We start from the raw sequence: 22,936 nt of genomic DNA, 5'->3' as shown, positions 1-22,936 counted from the left end.
GGACACCGCTTGCGTTCCACAGGCGAGCCATGGCGCGAAACCGGAAATTGCGTCACACGAGTGGCACACCAGGCTTCGTTCACATGATCTCTGATCCGGAGCTACGTGTGACAGCGTGCGAACACGCCCCGGATCGCGTTCCATGGCCGGACACCGCTTGCGTTCCATAACTGCATAGTGATGCGAGAACGGAAGCGGCGCCAAGCGGTCGCACACAGCCAAATGTAAACAATGAAAAGTGCGGTAACACTCCATGCCAGGGAGCATCACCATGACCTGGGTGCTCTCTCGGTATAACAGGTGTCTCCCTATGAACTTTTGTAACTTAGTCATCTTACAATGCACAGACCAAGACAAAGGCCATATGATTTCTTAGGAAATCGGCCAACACCTTTGGATTGTGCAACCCTTACACACTATCATTATAGTGCAAATATAAACGCATAAGGGGAGGAAATTTCTTTGGTGATAAGAGGTCGGGGGGAGGGGCCCGGCGTGCATGGGGAGTAGGAGGGGACGGGGGGGGGGTCAGAGCTGGTCAGAGGGGCGGGGCAATCCACATCAGACACCATTTATTTTATTACCACATTAACCGTAGTATGTATCAAACAGAAATCCTCCCTGTTGCGGGATTCAGACCAACAATCCACAGGAACCAGAAAAATCAACCCGGGGCTTCAAAGGAAACAGGCATAGGAAATCTGTTCATTCAAACCCCCAGGGTGTACAGACTCCATCCTGAAAATCCATTCACATTCTTTTCTTAGAAGGGCCTTATCATGATCGCCCCCCCTAGGATTGTTCTTAACCACCTCTAAGACCTGAAACATTATTTCGTGGATCCTACCCCCATGATGAGAGTTCATATGTCTCCCCAAGGAGGTGTCCCGTTAGTTGCGTATATCGCCAAGGTGTTCTCCCACCCTCCTTCATAGCTCTCTCTTGGTTTTACCCACGTAGTCCATCGGACATGAACATGTGGCCACATATACCACTCCTGTCGTTTTACAGTTTGCAAAGGACCTTAAGAAGAATTCCTTCCCGTTCATAGCACTTCTTACATACTTCGCAGGTCTCATTGAATTACAGTATGAACAGTCCCCACACCTAAAGAATCCACATAGGCCCCTATCCAACCACGTACCAGGATGTTTGGGTCTGGTGTAACAACTGTGGACCAATCTGTCCTTAAGAGACCTGCCCTTCCTGTACGTGATGCTTGGTTTTTGTGAAATCATATGCCTCAGGTCAGGGTCCAAAGTAAGGATATCCCAGTGTTTACTGAGCACCCTGCGAACCCTTTCGTTCTGGCAGTCAAAGGTGCCAATTAGTCTGGTGATTTCATCCTTCTCTTTCTTCTTCCTGCCACAACCATGCAGAAGTACCATCCTATCCTGTTTTTCTGCATAATCTCTGGCACAGTGCAACACTTTGGGGGGGTAACCTCTATCTGTAAAACGTTTAGTCATGTCCTTAGCCTGAGAATGAAAGGTCTCTATGGTTGAACAATTCCGTCTCAGCCGAAGGTATTGGCCTTTGGGGATGCCACTCCTTAAAGGAAACGGATGATGGCTATCCCACCTCAGAATGTTATTAGTTGCCGTAGGTTTGCGATAAGTGCTTGTGGAAAGGGCGCCGTCCGGCTCCTTCCTGATGGTCACATCTAGAAAAGGCAACTCATTCATGTCTACCTCAAATGTAAAATGAAGATTTAATTCATTCACATTTAGCGATTCCACGAACCTCGTGAATAATGTGCTGGACCCCGACCACAAGACAAATATGTCGTCTATGTATCTTGACCACAACAATATATGTGGTTGCCACCAGTGGTCCCCATCCATAAAGACGACGGTTTCTTCCCACCAGCCCAGGAAGAGGTTTGCATACGAGGGAGCACAGGGGCTCCCCATAGCTGTCCCCCTGAGCTGGTGGAAGTACTTACCGTCGAATTTAAAGAGGTTATGATGTAATAGGAAGTCCAGCAAATTCATTAGGAATCGATTATGATCCCTATATTCCCTGGTGCGTGTATTGAGGTAGTACTCGGTTGCTTTCAATCCTAGTGCATGAGGTATATTGCTATATAAAGCCTCTACGTCAATTGAGGCCAGAAGGACGTCCTCTCCAACCTCAATACCATCCAATTTTCCTAGTAGATCGGCCGTGTCACGTGTGTAGGACGGAAGGGAGGTGACAAAGGGACGCAAAACTTCATCGATGTAAATACCGCTGTTTTGTGTAAACGAATTCACCCCTGATATAATGGGGCGGCCCTTCAGTACCTCAAGCCCTTTGTGGACTTTGGGTAAGGTATAAAAGGTTGGCATAACCGGACATGTGGGTTTCAGAAAGTCAAATTCATTGTTCGTCAGTAAACCGACCCTCCTTGCCTCCTCTAATATCATAAGTAATGATGTTTTATACTCGTTAAGGGGATTGGAGGTGTGTGCTTCATACGTGTGCCTATCTTTTAGGACACGGTGACACATCTCTAGATATCTTTCATGACTCAAAATCACGAGATTGCCACCCTTGTCCGAAGGCTTTAGAATTAAACTCTCGTTTTTCTCAAGATCTTGCAACGCCAAAAACTCGTCATCAGTGAGGTTACGATCCAAACCATCATTTCTACGGGGGATCTTTTTAAGATCCCTTTCAACAAGGTTTAAGAATAGATCAATGTTGGTTGTATCACCTTGTGGGGGCATCCTTGTACTTTTAGCCCTGAGCTTAGTGAAAGGGCCACGTCCATTACCATTATCGATATCCTGTTCTTGAAGAAGCCCCAGGAGTGACCGATATCCCTCCATATCATCATCAGTCAGTCCCAACCTTCTACAGCTCTCTCTATCATTATTGAGGAAAAACTTCCTCCATTTCAATTTCCTCCCGAAGAGTTGCAGATCCTTAACCCAAGAAAACAATTATAGTCATTTGTTGGAACAAATGAAAGACCCTTTCTCAGGATACTATACTGCTTCTCATTCGGTATAAAGTTAGATAGATTAATGATCTGACTCCTATTCAACCCTCCACTATGGACATGCTCAGTGGCTAATTCACTCGATTCCTCAGTTGATATGTCCGGGATATCCCCTGCTCTAAAAAAGATGTCCTTGTTCCACCTGGCGCTACAGAAGTAGAGGAGTGCGATAATCCTGATTCCTGCCCATAGGATCTTGTATTTATAGGATCTCTTATGGGATAAGTACTCTTCCCTCCCCGCCTCCATCTTCTGTTCTGTCGTCTCCCTCTGTTACTGAACCACGTTTCCCCTCCTGTCCTTTCGGTATCAGAGACCTCTTGATCAGAGGAGGAAATATCAGTATCTCTCTGGGCTGGATTTACAAAATTATATGCCTGGTTCGTGGAGAATTCTCTGAGATCTCTCTGAAATTGTAGGTGTTTTCTCTCCTTAATATACCCCTGATATTTCTCCACAGAGACCTGCAGGGCACTCTCTCTTTTATTGAAATCTGGATCTGATTTAAATTTAAGAATACCCTCTATATCCAGATTCAATTTCGTGGTAGCTTGCTCCAATAGTATCTTCTCCTCTTGTATCAACAGGGTCATAAATTTAAGAGAGGACTCTATGGATTCCTTCTGCCACGCTTCCAGTAGTTTTGGACTTGAGGTACGGGGGGAGGGTCGGAGATTAATTCTAAGGCCCTTGGGGACAATTCTATTTTTTAGGTAATTTTCGAGAGCCTTGATCTCCCACCAGGATTTCGTGTATTCCTTATATGATGAGTATAATTCACTGAACTTCGTTTTCAGGGAGGTGATCCCAATCCCACCTTCTGGGGTTTCTTTCGTGCAGAATGCCTGATTCGCGTCCTCCACCCAGGAATTGATGTCAATGGGACCCGTTAGAAAGCTGGCCATAGTATATGTACTTATTATCAAGGGAGTGTTAAATACAAAAAATCATATAGCCCTTTAAAACACAATCTTTATTGATTACTAATTAAAATATCCAAAAAACCCGGTGCAATTATAAATGAAAAAAAGGGAGGAAGGAAGGATTCTCACCCTAACCGATGAACCTCCCTCCTGTCCACTACCTACCGCGGGGGTCGGCACCCTGATCTAGACGAAACTGGCGCCCCCACTCAGCGGTGGCTGCCCCTATAGAATCCCTGATAGACCCTCAAACAGTCATGAAAAAATAGAATAGGGAGTCATGGGAAGGGCACATTCAAATTATGTGGACAGAAATTATAGGAAACCCACATATGACAGTCAGATTCTGACTAACCTCAATTAGTTCTGGTATATCCTGGGATAATTATAAGATAAAGGTATCCATGATACTTAGATACATCCAAAACCCAGGATTAACCACCATGATTATGCACACACAGTTAGTGCTCTAATGGCAATCTAGTACGCATATTTGATAAAGTGCAAATGGTCATCAGAATAAAGTGCACAGCGCAATGTAAAGTGCAAAAAGTCCAGTCTGATAATAAAGTGTCAATGCATAACCAAAGTGCAAAATGCGTACCAAAAATTAGCCAAAAAATTAATCATAAATCATGAAGAGGTAGTCAAACACTTATCGTGTAAGGAGTCATATGTGCGTCCCAGAGATGTCCCTGAATCGCCTCAACGCGTTTCTCCAGCATTGGATCATCAGGAGGCTTGATAAACAACTTGCCAATAGCTCTCAGGAAAGCATAATGTCTGGATAAAGGGGAGGACCCGATGCCTCATAGGTCTCCTTTTCTATTGTATCTGGTGTGGGCCGCCCCCAGCCCCAACCAATCCAACCACCCCACCCCCCACACACCCACAAACACGCCCCTACATCCATACCGATTCATACCCTCAGTCTATTTGATAACTCATTTTAATCCCCAAGTACATATAATATAATATGATACTTCCATCTCAAAGTCTGGGGATACCAAATAATAGTAGATATGAGTAAATAGCGCCCCACATTTCATTCACGTGATCCGGATTCCAAGATCACGGGTGATGGCAATAACATTGCCGGGCGTCGCTTGCGTTCCACATACGCGTCATGACGCGAAACCGAAAGTGACGTCACGCGAGTGACACACAAGGCTCCGCTCACGTGATCTTAGATCCGGAGCCCCGTGTGACAGCGCGCGACCGCCCCCCCGATCGCATTCATTGGCCGGACACCGCTTGCGTTCCACAGGCGAGCCATGGCGCGAAACCGGAAATTGCGTCACACGAGTGGCACACCAGGCTTCGTTCACATGATCTCTGATCCGGAGCTACGTGTGACAGCGTGCGAACACGCCCCGGATCGCGTTCCATGGCCGGACACCGCTTGCGTTCCATAACTGCATAGTGATGCGAGAACGGAAGCGGCGCCAAGCGGTCGCACACAGCCAAATGTAAACAATGAAAAGTGCGGTAACACTCCATGCCAGGGAGCATCACCATGACCTGGGTGCTCTCTCGGTATAACAGGTGTCTCCCTATGAACTTTTGTAACTTAGTCATCTTACAATGCACAGACCAAGACAAAGGCCATATGATTTCTTAGGAAATCGGCCAACACCTTTGGATTGTGCAACCCTTACACACTATCATTATAGTGCAAATATAAACGCATGAGGGGAGGAAATTTCTTTGGTGATAAGAGGTCGGGGGGAGGGGCCCGGCGTGCATGGGGAGTAGGAGGGGACGGGGGGGGGGTCAGAGCTGGTCGGAGGGGCGGGGCAATCCACATCAGACACCATTTATTTTATTACCACATTAACCGTAGTATGTATCAAACAGAAATCCTCCCTGTTGCGGGATTCAGACCAACAATCCACAGGAACCAGAAAAATCAACCCGGGGCTTCAAAGGAAACAGGCATAGGAAATCTGTTCATTCAAACCCCCAGGGTGTACAGACTCCATCCTGAAAATCCATTCACATTCTTTTCTTAGAAGGGCCTTATTATGATCGCCCCCCCTAGGATTGTTCTTAACCACCTCTAAGACCTGAAACATTATTTCGTGGATCCTACCCCCATGATGAGAGTTCATATGTCTCCCCAAGGAGGTGTCCCGTTAGTTGCGTATATCGCCAAGGTGTTCTCCCACCCTCCTTCGTAGCTCTCTCTTGGTTTTACCCACGTAGTCCATCGGACATGAACATGTGGCCACATATACCACTCCTGTCGTTTTACAGTTTGCAAAGGACCTTAAGAAGAATTCCTTCCCGTTCTTAGCACTTCTTACATACTTCGCAGGTCTCATTGATTTACAGTATGAACAGTCCCCACACCTAAAGAATCCACATAGGCCCCTATCCAACCACGTACCAGGATGTTTGGGTCTGGTGTAACAACTGTGGACCAATCTGTCCTTAAGAGACCTGCCCTTCCTGTACGTGATGCTTGGTTTTTGTGAAATCATATGCCTCAGGTCAGGGTCCAAAGTCGCGTGACGTCACTTCCGGTTTCGCGTCATGATGCGTATGTGGAACGCAAGCGACGCCCGGCAATGTTATTGCCATCACCCGTGATCTTGGAATCCGGATCACGTGAATGAAATGTGGGGCGCTATTTACTCATATCTACTATTATTTGGTATCCCCAGACTTTGAGATGGAAGTATCATATTATATTATATGTACTTGGGGATTAAAATGAGTTATCAAATAGACTGAGGGTATGAATCGGTATGGATGTGGGGGCGTGTTTGTGGGTGTGTGGGGGGTGGGGTGGTTGGATTGGTTGGGGCTGGGGGCGGCCCACACCAGATACAATAGAAAAGGAGACCTATGAGGCATCGGGTCCTCCCCTTTATCCAGACATTATGCTTTCCTGAGAGCTATAGTTGTTTATCAAGCCTCCTGATGATCCAATGCTGGAGAAACGCGTTGAGGCGATTCAGGGACATCTCTGGGACGCACATATGACTCCTTACACGATAAGTGTTTGACTACCTCTTCATGATTTATGATTAATTTTTTGGCTAATTTTTGGTATGCATTTTGCACTTTGGTTATGCATTGACACTTTATTATCAGACTGGACTTTTTGCACTTTACATTGCGCTGTGCACTTTATTCTGATGACCATTTGCACTTTATCAAATATGCGTACTAGATTGCCATTAGAGCACTAACTGTGTGTGCATAATCATGGTGGTTAATCCTGGGTTTTGGATGTATCTAAGTATCATGGATACCTTTATCTTATAATTATCCCAGGATATACCAGAACTAATTGAGGTTAGTCAGAATCTGACTGTCATATGTGGGTTTCATATAATTTCTGTCCACATAATTTGAATGTGCCCTTCCCATGACTACCTATTCTATTTTTTCATGACTGTTTGAGGGTCTAACAGGGATTCTATAGGGGCAGCCACCACTGAGTGGGGGCGCCAGTTTCGTCTAGATCAGGGTGCCGACCCCCGCGGTAGGTAGTAGACAGGAGGGAGGTTCATCGGTTAGGGTGAGAATCCTTCCTTCCTCCCTTTTTTTCATTTATAATTGCACCGGGTTTTTTGGATATTTTAATTAGTAATCAATAAAGATTGTGTTTTAAAGGGCTATATGATTTTTTTTATGATTCCACTTCCGCCTCGCATTGCAGCACCCCGCACTGCCTGATGCTCTCAAGACAGGAGCACCTCAGCTGCATGGAAATACATGCAGCCGACCCATGCGCCTTGTACCGTGATGTCGATGCGATACTCGCACAGTGGCAGTCAGAGTTCAATTGAATTTATGGCAGCCATGGACTTGGATGAACTCTGACACCACAGCGAACATGACCGAAAACCCCCGGAAGTTAACAGGACCTTCCATGACGTCATAGTCATTTGACCAGTCTGTAAGCCAATGTCTGTAAAACATTCACAACCGACTATTCACATAGCTATGATGTCATTGAAGCTCTTTTAGTCAGTAGTGGTTACCGGGGGGCATAGCAATGATCTGATGCGGAAGCAGAAGCAGCTGGGAGACAGAGTCTGCAGGACACTTCTCGGGACCTGTAAGTATAAAGACAATGTTTATTATTAACTATATTCTTTATTTTACAGCCTCCCCTGCCCCATCCCATAACTGTAAAGTCCAAGTTCGGTGTTCGGACGCAAGTTCGCCTAATCTCAGAACCCAAACTGGATCTTTACAAAACTTTCGGGAGAAGCTCCCAGACACAAACTTCGGGGAGTTCACCCATACTAAATGTAAAACCATTTAGACATTGTCTGAACCAAAATCACTGTAAACCAGTGATTGATTTATCTATCTATCTATCTATCTATCTATCTATCTATCTATCTATCTATCTATCTATCTATCTATCTATCTATCTGGCTAACTAGCTAGCTAGCTAGCTATCTGTCAGTCTACATATTTAAGTAAAAAAACTAGAAAACCACAAAAACTATAAATAAAAAAAACTAGACAAAAACAATTTGATACAGTGGGTGCAGAATATACTAAAATAGCTTTATCCAAGGCAAATAAATAGTAGCAAAAAGAAACATTGGTTAACAACCAAAAGGTTGCCCCATCCATGAGCTACTAAAGTCAACATTTTTTCTATTTTGGAGTGCTGCCTTATATTTTTCTATGATGTATCTTTGCAGATCTTATGCACATAAAAGTCAGTATTTATTGAATGCATTTAATTTTGGTACGTGTCCCATGACCAACTCACGGATGTCACATGGATGTCATCCATGTGCTGTACATGTTTTTCACTGACCCAATTGACTTGTAATTAGAGATGAGCGAACCGGTCGCGGTTCGGCTCTAGCTTGGTTTGCCGAACCAAGGTCTGGTTCGCGTTCAGTTCGGCAAACCAGTTCGGCGAACCACTCGAACCCATAGGAAACAATGGGAAGCTATCACAAACACATAAAAACACCTAAAAAACGCCCTCAAAGGAATCCAAAAGGTGACAAAAAACCCACAACACAACACAAACACATGGGAAAGTGACAACGACATATACTCATGCGAAAACAAAAGAGCTGGACAAGGAAAAAGAGGAGGAGACACAGATATAGGCATGGCATGCCCTTCTAAAATGATGCAAAACACCGCAAGGTGACTCAAAGCGGAGTCTCCCTTTTTTCCAAAAATTGGGCCACACAGACACCCCTTCAGTGGCAGCACTTGTGCCCCAGTTGTACACTTCACAGGTAGATTTGCATCAAGCACATTCAAAAAGACGCCATACTTAACTGTCCCCAGGATGGCATCGGGGTAGGAAGCAAAGACCTTACTGATCCATGATTTGTTCATCTTGGATCATTTTTAAAAACACAGCAAGCAAGGGTTACTTCAAGAAGAGTCTCCCTTTTTTCCAAAAATTGGGCCACACAGACACCCACCCCTTCAGTGGCAGCCCTTGTGCCCCAGTTGTACACTTCACAGGTAGATTTGCATCAAGCACATTCAAAAATACGCCATCCTTAACTGTCCCCAGGATGACACTGGGGTAGGTAGCAAAGTCTTTGCTGAACCATGACTTGTTCATCTTGGCTCCTTTTTAAAAACACAGCAAGCAAGGGTTACTCCAAGCGGAGTCTCCCTTTTTTCCAAAAATTGGGCCACACAGACACCCCTTCAGTGGCAGCACTTGTGCCCTAGTTGCAAATAGGATGTTTTGATTTGCATCAAGCACATTCCAAATCCACAAGCATTTACTCTCCCCAGGATGACACAGGTATAGTAAATTCCTTGTGGATCCATGACTTGATCATTTTGATGAACGTTAGTCTGTCCACATTGTCACTGGTCAGACGCACACCCAGCAGCACTGAAGATACGTTCAGAGACAACGCTGGCAGCTGGACACGACAAGATCTCCAAGGCGTAAGTGGAGAGCTCTGGCTATTTTTCAAGATTTGAAGCCCAAAATGAGCAAGGCTCCATTTGCAAAGTCATGGCATCGATGTTCATTTGGAGATACTCCTGTATCATCCTCTCCAGCCGTTGACTATGTGTCAGACTTTTTGTCTCTGGTGGCCTTGCAAACGATGGTCTAAAAAAATTATGAAAAGATTCAATAAAATTGCTGTTACCAGCACCAGATGCGGTCCTACTGGTATGGGTAGACTGTTGAAGATGACGAGACCGTCCCATGTTTCTCAAATTACAACTGGGAGATTCACTCTGTGCACCACGGTTGTTTGGTGCAAAAGCCGAGTTAAGATCGAGTAACAGCTTTTGCTGATACGCCTGCATACGTGCGTCCCTTTCTATGGCTGGAATTATGTCACAAAATTTGGACTTGTACCGGGGATATAATAGTGTGGCAAGCCAGTAGTCATCATCACTTCTAACTTTGACAATACGAGGGTCATGTTGGAGGTAGTGCAGCAAGAAGGCGCTCATGTGTCTTGCGCAGCCACGCGGACCAAGTCCACGCTGTGTTTGTGGCATAGAGGTGCTAACCGTTCATTCTTCCTCTGACATCTCCCCTTAACCTCTTTCAACAGAAATTTGACCTCATCCGCTGAGTCTTCCATGTCCATGGACAGTTCGTCCTCCATTTCTTCATGTTCTCCTGCACCTTCTTCAACATTTTGCCTGCTACCATGCGCCCTTGTTGATCCCTGTCCCCCATGGTCCCATGCCTGCCGCCTTGGTGATGAGGAACGTCTGGACCTTGGTGATGTTTTTGTCCCTTGCGCATGTGAATCCTCCTGTAGTTCCTCCCCTTCCTGTTGTCCCACCCCCTTACTACGAACAGTGTTTAGCGTGTGCTCCAGCATGTAAATGACTGGAATTGTCATGCTAATAATGCATTGTCAGCGCTAAACATATTCGTCGCCATGTCGAAACTGTGCAGAAGGGTGCATAGGTCCTTGATCTGAGACCACTCCATCAGGATAATCTGCCCCACCTCTGCATCTCGTTGGCCCAGGCTTTACATCATGACGTATTGCACCAGGGCTCGGCGGTGCTGCCACAGTTGCTGTAACATGTGGAGAGTCGAATTCCAGCGTGTCGGCACATCGCATTTTAGGCGATGAACCGGCAGGCCGAAAGACTTCTGGAGCGATGCAAGTTATTCATCTGCGGCGGTTTAACGGCGGAAGTGAGCAGACAGTTTTCTTTCCCTGTTCAGAAGGCCATCTAGGCCGGGATAGTGTGTTAAAAATTGCTGGACAACAAGGTTCAACACGTGAGCCATACAAGGCACGTGTGTCACCTTACCCAGGCGAAGGGCCGCACCCAGGTTTGCAGCATTGTCGCACACGGCCTTACCAGGCTGCAGGTTGAGTGGAGACAACCATTTACCAAACTCAGTCTCCAGAGCTGCCCATAACTCAGCCGCTGTGTGACTCTTAGTTCCAAGACATTTCAAGACAAAGAACACCTGATGCCGTTGCGCTCCGCTGCCAGCATAGTAATGTGGGGTGCGTGATTCCTTCTGTGCAGTTACAACGCTGGTGGCCTGACCAGGCAGGCTTGGGGCGGAGGTGGAAGACGCAGACGAGGTTGAGGAGGCAGAAGCAGTGGAGGAACTTGGACAGACAGAGGATTGACGCCCAAGTCGTGGGGACGGCAAGACTTGTGCAGCAGACCCTTCACCATCTATCACCATAGTTACCCAGTGCCCAGTCAGTGACATGCTTACTGGTTCAAGTATCGGTGGTGAAATGCACCCGTTCACACACAGAGTTTCTCAAGGAAGCGGTGATGTTGTGTGCGACATGCTGGTGTAGCGCAGGCACACCTTTCTTAGAGAAGTAGTGGCGACTGGGCATCTGGTACTGGGGCACAACGACAGACATAAGGTCTCTAAAATCCTGTGTGTCCACCAGGCAGAAAGGCAGAATTTTGGTAGCCAAGTGCTTACAGAGGGATAAAGTCAACCTCTTAGCTTTGTCATGAGTCGCAGGAAATGGCCTTTTATTTGTCCACATCTGAGGTACAGAGATCTGGCTGCTGTGTGTAGACAGTGGTGAGTAGAGTGTCCCTGAAAAAATGCAGGTTTGTGAGGAAAGTGCAGGCGTAGACATGATGTTGCCTTCATCCAATGTTAATGCTATTGATGTCTGAGAGAGCTGTACACACGCACTTGTTTCCCCTTCCAAATCAACTGACAACCTACCAAGCAAACTGCCTGTTGCGGTTATTTCACGGGCGGGGAGGACGCCGCTGCGCTGCGCTCGCTAACGCTCGGTTCCGGCGCTGCTGCGATGGCTGCTCGGTGGCTCGAGCGGCGCTCCTCGCCCGTGAGTGAAAGGGGGTAGTTTGGTTTGGGGATTTGGTCCGTGACGCCACCCACGGGGTGTGGTGAGGTTGGACACCACCGCTGCTGGTGACGGGGATCCCGGGAGCGATGGTAGGGAGCAGCTGGGATGTTGATCCCCCCCCTCCGTTGGTAGGGGTTGATGGTCCCGGGGCCCGGTGAGGTGATGGGGAGGCAGGGTTGGCAAGGTGCAGGGTCACCTGGACTGCACAGCGCAGTGCCGGACAGCACGGTTGTACTCATTCAGCCACAAATGTACGCAAAGTCTCTGGTAAACCAAACGGCTGGATGGACGGGTCCCACAGCCGGCTGCTGTGACTTCTCCCGGACGGTTGGTGGTGGCTGCCTTTCCCTGCGCCTTTGTGTATGTTCGGTCCAAATAAATTCCCACCGGTAACCCACTCCCCAGCGTATATATGTGCCAGAGGAGCCCTTTTGCCCGCAGGCTCTGGCCTTTGGAATGCTAGCTGTGGCGGTAGCTGTATTTCCTTTTGCTGGTCGGACAGTTGCCTTCAATCGGGTCTTCGCTGTTAGGAAACCCCTGGGGTTCCGGTCACTGATGGATTTGACCTCTAATGGCGACTCCAAGTCTGGTCGGTGTCCGCAGGCCCTGCCTGTGTGTGCTGGCTTCACTTCGCTCCCCGGTTCGGTACCGGCGGGCCACCGCACGTCCCCGGTCCTGCAGTTCCACGTTGATCTGCCTCTCCTGCACACACCCGGACACGGTCAGTTTACTCCTCACTTCACTCCTCTCTCTTCCACTTCCCTAACTGATCTCTCACTCACACTGAACTGAACTGACTTCCTTTTACCGCCTCCAGGACTGTGAACTTCTCAGTGGGTGGGGCCAACCGCCTGGCTCCACCCCACCTGGTGTGGACATCAGCCCCTGGAGGGAGACAACAAGGATTTTGTGTCGAGCTGATGTGCCTGTCTCAGGGTGTGGGTGTGTGTTGTAGTACCTGTGACAACCTGGCTAGTCCAGGGCGCCACAGTTACAGTGGTGGAAGTTGTGCGAGGAAAACCAGGTGTGACAGCTGTCCCCACAGTCCTAGAAGATGAAGAGAGCGCGGATGCACTGGAAGGGGCAGGTGGTTGATGGTCCGCTCCGCTAGGCCGCATTGCAGCACGGGGAGCTTCCCACTGGGACATATGATATTTATTCATGTGACGATTCATGGAAGAAGTTGTAAAACTGCTGAGGCTTTTGCCTCTACTAACAGATTCCCGACAAATTTTACATATCACATGATTTGGGCGATCCTTTGCAAGGTCAAAAAAGGACCAGGCTAGGCAAGGCTTAGAGGGCATGCGACCTGCTGTGCCACCCCGACTACTGCTCAGATGCAGAGTGGTGGCTGAGGATGCAGTTGTAGATGTGCTACCAGTACTCCTCTGTCCAGGAAGGCGCAAGGTAACTTCGTCGTCAGTAGCATCCTCCTCCACCACCTCTTTTGATCTCCTCGAGTGCCTGACTGTGGGTTGACAATAGGTGGGATCTAGAACTTCCTCATCAAGCGTTGTGTTTGCACTCCCCTCACCCTCAGACCAAGCCTCTTCCTGCCCTGAACGAATATTTAAGTTGTCATCCCAATCTTTTATCTGAGTCTCATCGTCATCAGTATGTTCCTCATTGTCTATTACAACAGGTGTTTCAGTTTGTGAATAAGGGTCAACATTATGCTCAGAAACTTGGTCATCACGGCCTGAATCTGAGTCACAAAGGTTCTGGGCATCACTGCAGACCATTTCCTGGTCTGTACTCACTGTAGCTTGGCAGCAGACCTCTGATTCCCAGGCTAGAGTGTGACTGAACAGCTCTGCAGACTCAGCCATCTCTGTTCCACCATAATGTGCAGGGTGGATGGAGACTTGAGAGCTGGGAGAAAGCAAGTGTAGTTGGGATGACAACTCAGAGGACTGGTGTTTTTTGGATGCGGTAGTTGAGGTGGCGGAGAGGACACTTGTTGAACCACTTGAGATCCATTCAAACATTTTCTTTTTTTGGCCATCATCTACCTTTGTTCCAGTTGTTCGTGTTCGTAAAAAAGGGAGCACATCTGATTGTCCACGGAAAGTAGTAGACATCTTACTTTTGCTGGAAGATGGCCTATCTTCAGCAGATGTTAATGGAGCTTTGCCACCTTCTCCACGGACAAACCCTTTTTTTCCTTTTCCAACACGCCTGTTCCCCTTTCCACCAGCATCTGTCATTTTGCCACTCATTTATATTGCGACAAGATTGTGCACTTAAAATGTGGTAGTAAAAATTGAGAGGTGGTGTAGATTGCAGCGGTGGTCTACCTTTATTGACAGCAGAATAAACAATAACTATCCCGGACAATGCAACTATGGCCCTTAAACTGGCAGCACAGTTTGCTATTCTAATAGCTTAGTAAAAATGAGCTTGAGTGTGCAATGCAGAGGTGCTGCAAATATCTTTGCACCAGTGGGACACTAATGAAGTCCAACAACCACTTTTAGGATGCCACTAAATTTCCTCAGTGTTTGCTATTATAATAGCTTAGTAAAAATGAGTTTGAGTGTGCAATGCAGAGGTTCTGCAAATATCTTTGCACCAGTTGGACACTAATGAAGTCCAACAGCCACTTTTAGGATGCCACTAAGTTTCCTCAGTGTTTGGGTCACGCTGTACTCTAAAATTTACAATAGCAGTACAGCGCAGTAATGTGGGACTGAGAGGATTCCTGAAACTATCTGAGAAGGTAGTTTGCTGGTAAACCACTAGGGGGCATAAAAGTGGAGGAAACGTATGAGCAGGGAATTCCCTAGCAGAGGAAATACTAGTCAAGCCCACCAGATGGCAGTAGAATCGTCAGAAAGCTGTGTCACAACATGAGGTCTTGTAAATACACAAGGGAAAAGTCTAAACGTAGTCAGAGGGAAGAAAATAGTCAGTAGCCGGGAAATCAGAGCCTAGAAGCGAAGGGGAGTGGGAAGACAAGACAGAATTAAGTTAAACAGATAAGGAACGAACAGGGAGACAGCGGGAGAGACACTGATGGAAACAGACAACAGAGGAGCTTAACAGGTCAGGTGAACACGGAGGTCAGGAGGGGGCAGGGCAGACAACAGGTCACTCAAGAGCAGAACATAGCAGAGCCAGAAATATCACTGGCGAAGTCCAAGAGAAGCAGTGCCCTAATAAAGCAGCCTGACCTCCAGAACGAGGCAGGAAGGATTAACCCCTAATGTGACCTGAATCAGAAGTGAAACTAAAAAAAGCTCAGCTCCAGCTGAGTCAGGAGTCAATCATGACAGTTTGCTAGTATAATGGCTTAGTAACAATGAGCTTGAGTGTGCAATGCAGAGGTGCTGCAAATATCTTTGCACCAGTGGGACACTAATGAAGTCCAACAGCTATTTTTAGGATGCCACTAAGTTTTCTCAGTGTTTGCTAGTATAATGGCTTAGTAACAATGAGCTTCAGTGTGCAATGCAGAGGTGCTGCAAATATCTTTGCACCAGTGGGACACTAATGAAGTCCAACAGCCACTTTTAGGATGCCACTAAGTTTCATCAGTGTTTGCTAGTATAATGGCTTAGTAACAATGAACTTGAGTGTGCAATGCAGAGGTGCTGCAAATAGCTTTGCACCAGTGGGACACTAATGAAGTCCAACAGCCACTTTTAGGATGCCACTAAGTTTCCTCAGTGTTTGCTATTATAATGGCTTAGTAACAATGAGCTTGAGTGTGCAAAGGGCAGGAGGGTGCAGTGGCCGGGTTGTGGGTCAGTGTAGAGGAAAGGAAGAAGTGGTGGAAATTCCTTTCCTGATCCAGCAACACGTCCGAGATAGATGTGAATTAAAACTTCATTTTATTGAAAAATTATTAAAACACCAATCATCAGAATGACATCCAAAAATTTTTTTCTTTAAAAAGAAAGCGTCTTACGCGTTTCTGGCCATTGTGGCCCTTAGTCATAGGAAAGGAAGCCTCACTTTCTATCCTCCCTAATGGTGAAATGCAGCGAGGAAGTCCCTGAGCTTAGCTACACAGATGCTGTTATCTCTAGCTGTTAAAATCTGTTTCCACGGACCTGACTGTCACCTATGGGTCTGAGCCTGCTGTAATTAGCCCTTACAAGGGCTGAAAGAAACTTCTATCCCTATTCTGTATAGTGCTGTGTCTAGAGCGTACACAACAGGAGCTGCGCCAGCGGTGACTGACACCCAGACGCAGAAAGCAGATAATGGCGTCCAGAGGGGCAGATACCCGTTTTTATAATGCAGGGACATGTGACATGGACAGCCTATGACACATGCCCTTGCTTGTCTGGCAAAAAGTCCACTTAGCTGTGTGTGTGTCTGGGATTGGCTGACATGCCGCCCCACTGCACGCGCGCTTAGGGAAGGAAGACAAGAAAAAAAAAATGGCGATCGCTATTATCCCAGCAGAAGTGAACTGAACGAGCAGTCCCCGCACACTATACGCTGAAATTTCATAAGAGTGTGAGTCACAGAGTGACTTACACTATTACAGCGAAAAGCCAGCTACTAATTAGCTTGGCTTTTTGCTGCTAGAACCGTTCTCGAACGTAAATCGAGCTATCGTGCTTTTAGCAAAAAGCTCGAGTTCTAGTTCAAGCTAGAACACCCCCCAAAATCACTCGAACCGTGAACTGGAGAACCACGAACCACAAACCGCGCTCAACTCTACTTGTAATGGCTCTTGTCATCCATGTTGCTGATGAAAAATGGATATGTCTCTTTGTGGTTCACGTAGACACACATTCCATGAGATAAAATTTAATCAGCACCATAGATATAAACGGGCACGCCTGTAAGTGTGTCTTCGATATGTGTGAAAATGGACGCCACAGATACCGGAAACAATGACATGTGAAAGGAGCCTTAAGTTCTGCTTTCACAGATTGACAGCAGTAGTTAACAGATAATCAGCTGAGGGTGCAGCTCTTAGGAGCTGTTAGAAGCAGATGATAGCTGAATAACACAACCATCATCTGCATGAAAAGATGTGGGCTCGACTTGTGTGACCGCATCAAATGCAGGGAGCCAACTTAAGATGTAAATAGTACATCATAAAGCATTAAAATGGTAACGGCCAAACCTGATCCACAGTATATATGCTCTGAGTCTCCAAGATTGGACCCCCAGATAGACTTTTAAGATATAGGTACAGTATGTATGGATCAGTGAAACTCTATGGGTATATGTACTGTCCATTTAAAACCCTGACAATGCATATATGAGCCAACAGATCCTTCTTTTCTTCTTATCTTGAGACTAGAAGACTGGGAAGAATAAGTGCAGTATGCACAGTTTGTACAATATTATCATAGGAACTCATAAGGCTGTATTGAAATTTGAAGGCCAAAACGGTAGGAGGTTGTTTGCACAAGACTATTTGAAAAGGTGCTTTAGTTTTAAAATTGCAAATTCAGAATGTGAAAATCTACTGTACATACACTTTAAGAGGTTAAACTTTTCCAAAATTGTCTCACATGAATTCACTTCTGAACAGAAAAAAATAAGTTAATTCAGCTTCCTTCTCTGTTTTAGTAACTTGTAACATTTTATCACAAACTTAAACCTTGCAACGTTTCCCTCACAAGCTCCAAGCAAAGCAACGTTATCAAACTGTTTATCACTAACAAGTCCTAAAGTAGAAATTGTGTTCAGGGAAGCAGTGATGTATGTTTCAGATTGGAGCTTGAAAGGCATAAAACAAGACAAATATGTAATTACATCGTGACCTGCTCTTCGTTCGTGCCACCAGTCATTGTTTGCATATCTACATGCGGAATGATGGGATGACATACTTGATATTCATTTATTCAGCAGTTGGTAATCTATATTTAATGGAGTACTAGGCTCTAGCATAATATGTCGTTTAAACAGATCGCTTGTACTCAGACGGGGTTATTGCTTGGATAACCTATACTTATACTTCACTGCGGCTCTAAGAGAACCAAACATCACTCACAACAAGAGAAAATGAATGTAACAATGAACTGAAAACTGATGGCACCAATGTGTCAGTAAAGCCATCAGAAATATCTAAAGGTAAGGGGGGAACTATCCAAAACATTGATCCACCGCACCTGACGAAGATAAACAAAAGTTAACAATAAAAAAACATTAGGGCTCATACTCTTTGTCCATAAGACAAGACCGTTAAATACTTTAACTAGTAAGCCAGTAAAGCATAAAAAAAAAATAAAATCTTAATGCTTTCAAATAAATAATCTTTCAAACAAAACTCAAACACATTGTATGGGATGTAAAAATTGTACATATATTGGTGTTATTCAATTATGCTACTGACCTTTGTTGTTGAAAAACAGACCAATGCACTTTTTTGCCTACTTGCTTTACATCTTTCTCCAATCTCATCTTCTTTTATTCACAGCTCTAATTTTCCAGGTTCTGGAAAGGGGCAAAGATAAATGGAAAACAAGTAGGTCAGACAATTGCACTGAAAGGTGCACTGAACCACTCGGCCACATCACGTATTGGTATTTTTCGCTAAACAATGATTTCTGGAAAACACACCAAAAAATTTAATCACTAAAGTTATGGCTTTTATATGGCTATGTCTCAATAGTCCTTTCATGCTGACATTCTCTCTAGAATTTCTTTTACATAGCCATAGAAACCTTACATCATGCAATAAAATGATTAAACTTCACATTGCTACTGTTGATGAGCGAGTACTAAACTGCTCATTACTCAAATTTAGTGGGTCCAACAAGTATAATAGACGTTTATGGGGAACTCGAGCATTTTTCCAACAGACCACACTAAAGGACTGCGGAGGCAGGAGAAATGCATTTGAAAGACACCTGGATGCATTTCTGACTCTCAGGTCACTGGTGTGAAGTAAAACATTAAATTATTAAAAAAAGCTTAGGGTACCACCATTTTTGATAACCAGCCAGGGTAAAGCATACAGCTGAGGGCTGGTATTATCAGGTTGGGATGGCTCATGGTTATTTGGCCCTTCCCAGCCTAAAAATAACATCCCACAATGAAAGAAACACACAAAAAGGAAAAAAGAAACATAGTTTAGTTGAATAAAGACTCCTTACATGTTTCCTGGCTCCCCAATTTGTAAAAAGAATGTTCCCACGAGGCTCCAACGTAATCCACGACTGCAACTTTAGTGACTGAGATTAGCAATAAAGGAAAGCTATTCACGCAGACACTGGGTAAGACTACAATGCTCAACTCATTCTGCACTCAGCAAGTCCTGTCAGCGCTAATGAGTGTTTAGCCTGATTTAATCTAATAAATACATTTTAAAAAAGCAGTGTGGGGTCCCCTTTATTTGTTAACCAGCCAAGGTAAAGCAGACAGCTGAGGGCTGATATTATCAGGTTGACAAGGCCTATGGTTATTTGGTCCTTTCTAGCCTTAAAATAGCAGCCCACGACTGCCCCCTAATTGGCGCAAAACATTAGATCTGACATCCTGAATGCTGGTAAATGCTGGGAAAATATACATGTGGGAGAGGAGAGAGACTGAAAGAACCATGCTAATCATAAGAGCTTATAGGGCATAAAATATGTAATACCTACAGTGGCATGTAAAGTTTGGGCACCTCAGGTCAAAATTACTGTTATTGTAAGCAGTTCAGCAAGTTGAAGATGAAATGATCTCTAAAATGCCTAAAGTTAAAGATAACACAGTTCCTTTGCATTTTAGGAAAAACAAATATATATATTTTCATCTTTTCCATTTTAAAATGAACAAAAAAGGACAATGAACCAATGCAATAGTTTGGGTACACGCCATGGTTAGTACCTAGCGCCACTCCCTTTGGCAAGTATCACAGCTTGTAAATGATTTATGTAACCAACCAAAAGTCTTTCAATTGATGTTTGAGGGATTTTCATCCATCCTTTCTTGCAAAACTAATCGAGTTCTGTGAGATTTCCGGGTAGTCTTGCATGCATTGCTCTTTTGAGGTCTAGCCAAAGATTTTCAATAATGTTCAGATCAGGGGACTGTGAGGGCCATTGTAAAACCTTCAGCTTGCCCCTGTTGCGGCTTTTGATGTCTATTTGGGATCATTATTCATTGGTAGCAGCCATCACATTTTCAAATTCCGGATTTTAACAGATGGTGCTATGTTTGCACTAAGAATTTGTTGAAATTTCATTGAATCCATTTTTCCCTCTACCCGTGAAATTTTCCCATGCGATTGGCTGCAACACAACCCCAAAGCATGACTAACCTACTCCCATATTTACTGGTTAGTGATATGTTCTTTTCATGAAATTCTGTGCCTTTTTTTCCACATATACCTTTGATCATTGTTGCCAAAAAGTTCTATTTTAACCTCATTGGTCCAAAGGACATTTTACCAAAATGATCATGCTTGATTAAATGTTATTTTGCATCTGCATGGAGTTTGTATGTTCTCCCCATGTTTGCGTAGGTTTTCTCTGGGTACTCCAGTTTCCTCCCATACTCCACAAACAGATAGTGACTCAAGATTGTGAGCCCCAATGGGGACAATGTTGCCAATGTATGTAAAGCGCAGTGGAATTAACAGTGCTATATCAATGAATAAATATTATTATTATACTTCTGAACCTGAATTTTATGGTGAGGACACAGGAAAGGTTTTCTTCTGATGATTTCTACATGAAGGCTGTATTTCTGTAGATGTCCTTGAACAGTAGAACAATGTACCACAATTCCAGAGTATGCTAAATCTTCCTGAAGGTCTTTTGCAGTAAACTGAGGGTTTTGATTTACCTCTCTATCAATCCTATGAGCAGCTCTCACAAAAATGTTGCTTGGTCTTCTAAACCTTACCTTGAACTCTACTGTTCTTTGAAAACGCTTTGCTATCTTCTCATAGCCTTCTACTGCTTTATAAGCCTTCACCATTTTCATTTTCAGAGTGCTAGGCAGCAGTTTAGAAGAATCCATGGGTGCTGTTTTGCTCTTTGTAGCACAAAGTTAGAAGAGCTTGGTTTTTTTAAAGCTGTTAAATTTGCATCACCTGGCCTTTTTTAATTTTGATAGTGAACAAGCCATAACTATTACAGGCTAATTAAGGTCTGAAACCTTGATCAACGTTTTCTGAGCACACAAATCTCCTTGCCCACGGGGTCTTGGGGGGAGGGTTACTCATCTTCGGGCTGGTGAGGGTGTGGGGTGTCACAGCATCCAGGCCCGGTTCCGTGACCCCTTTGGTGTCAATAAATAAGGGGAGATGGGCATGAAGAGAGTAATTATTCGTGATGCCACCTCTGGTGTGTGGATAGGTATTAGCCGCCGCTGCGGGAGGTCTTCCCCGGGGTAGATGATAACGTAGCTCAGATGGTATAGCTCTCCACAGGCAGAGCTTAGGCCCCAGAGAGGATGTGAGGGGTAGTAGTCCACTAAAAATGAAGGAGCGCAGGAAGCATTAGACGACACAGCGGTTGCAGTTTAAGTTCTTTACTTACTGAGATTTCACCACCTTTGGACTGCCGGACTCCACTGTCATGGGCTCCAGTCAATCCTCGATAATTTGGATGCCAGAACTGGTGTTTCTTTCAGTGAGCCCTTTCTCCCTGCATTGTGTCGTGTGAGTTCCTGTGGCTTGACGCTTCGCTGAGACCCGAGTCCTGGCAATGGTTTATTTCCCATCTCGTATAGCAGGCAGTGTGAGCCCGTAGATGGGGCACAACCCCTGGCTCTATATGCTGCTGTGACCCAGGAACTGTGTGTGTCAGAAAACTTGAAATCCTCTGCCCAGCGGATTCTGCTGGCAGGACTTGCAGTGCCCACCAGCCTAGAGCTCCGCACCCTATAGTGTGCGCTCAGTCCTGAGGGAGCTATGACGCAGCTCTCCCCTCAGAGTCCATGTCCTCATGCGTTTCACTTGTTTCATGGTCTGAGCAAGACTATCTGATTGTGTGTGTGTTGCTACCCTGTGTCAAGCTCCTCCCCCGCGGGTTCCTGAACTAGTGAGCAGAGGATCCACTACATTAGTGATGGCAACCCTCCAATGTCTCTACCCCAGCCCAGTCCTGGTAAGAGGGCAACTAACTGTGTATTGTGGGGGATTGTGGTTGTTTACCGGCAATGAACTCCTCCTTACTTGGGATGAATACTGCACCTCTGGTGAGGTGCAGTACTCTGTGGCGACTGAAGCCTCAGGGGCGCCACATTTGCATTTGGTAATTTTAAAAGGTAAAAGATGAAAAAATGAATAAAAATACATATGTGTATATATATATATATATATATATATATATATATATATATATACACACTGGAGATCCTTGTTTGTTTGTTTTTTTTAGAAATAATGTAATCTACATTGATCAACATTTGAAGGTTTTTTTTGTAAGGAGTATACAATGCCTCTGGAACAGTGTTTTACAAAAGTTCCAAAGTTTATCAGCATTAAACCTTTATTTTGCCCAAAACATGATGATCCTAATTAGAGAACAACAATTACTGTAGCACAGAGAAAGATTATAAGTAGGGATGATCGAATATCACAAATATTCGGCAATATTCGGCTTCGCTAATATTCGATGAATATGTCGCCGCTATGTGAATATTCTATACACAATGTAAGTCTATGGGAAGCCTGAATAGTTGCTATTTGGCAACTATTTGGGCTTCCCATAGACTTACATTGCGCATCGAATATTCACAAATAGTCGAATAGCGGCGACCTATTCATCGAATATGGGCGTAGCCGAATATTTGAGGTATTCGATTATCCCTAATTATAG

Source organism: Anomaloglossus baeobatrachus, chromosome 2 (genome assembly GCF_048569485.1).
Source record: "Anomaloglossus baeobatrachus isolate aAnoBae1 chromosome 2, aAnoBae1.hap1, whole genome shotgun sequence".
Lineage (NCBI taxonomy): Eukaryota > Metazoa > Chordata > Amphibia > Anura > Aromobatidae > Anomaloglossus > Anomaloglossus baeobatrachus.
Note: the sequence above shows the minus strand (reverse complement) of the source record.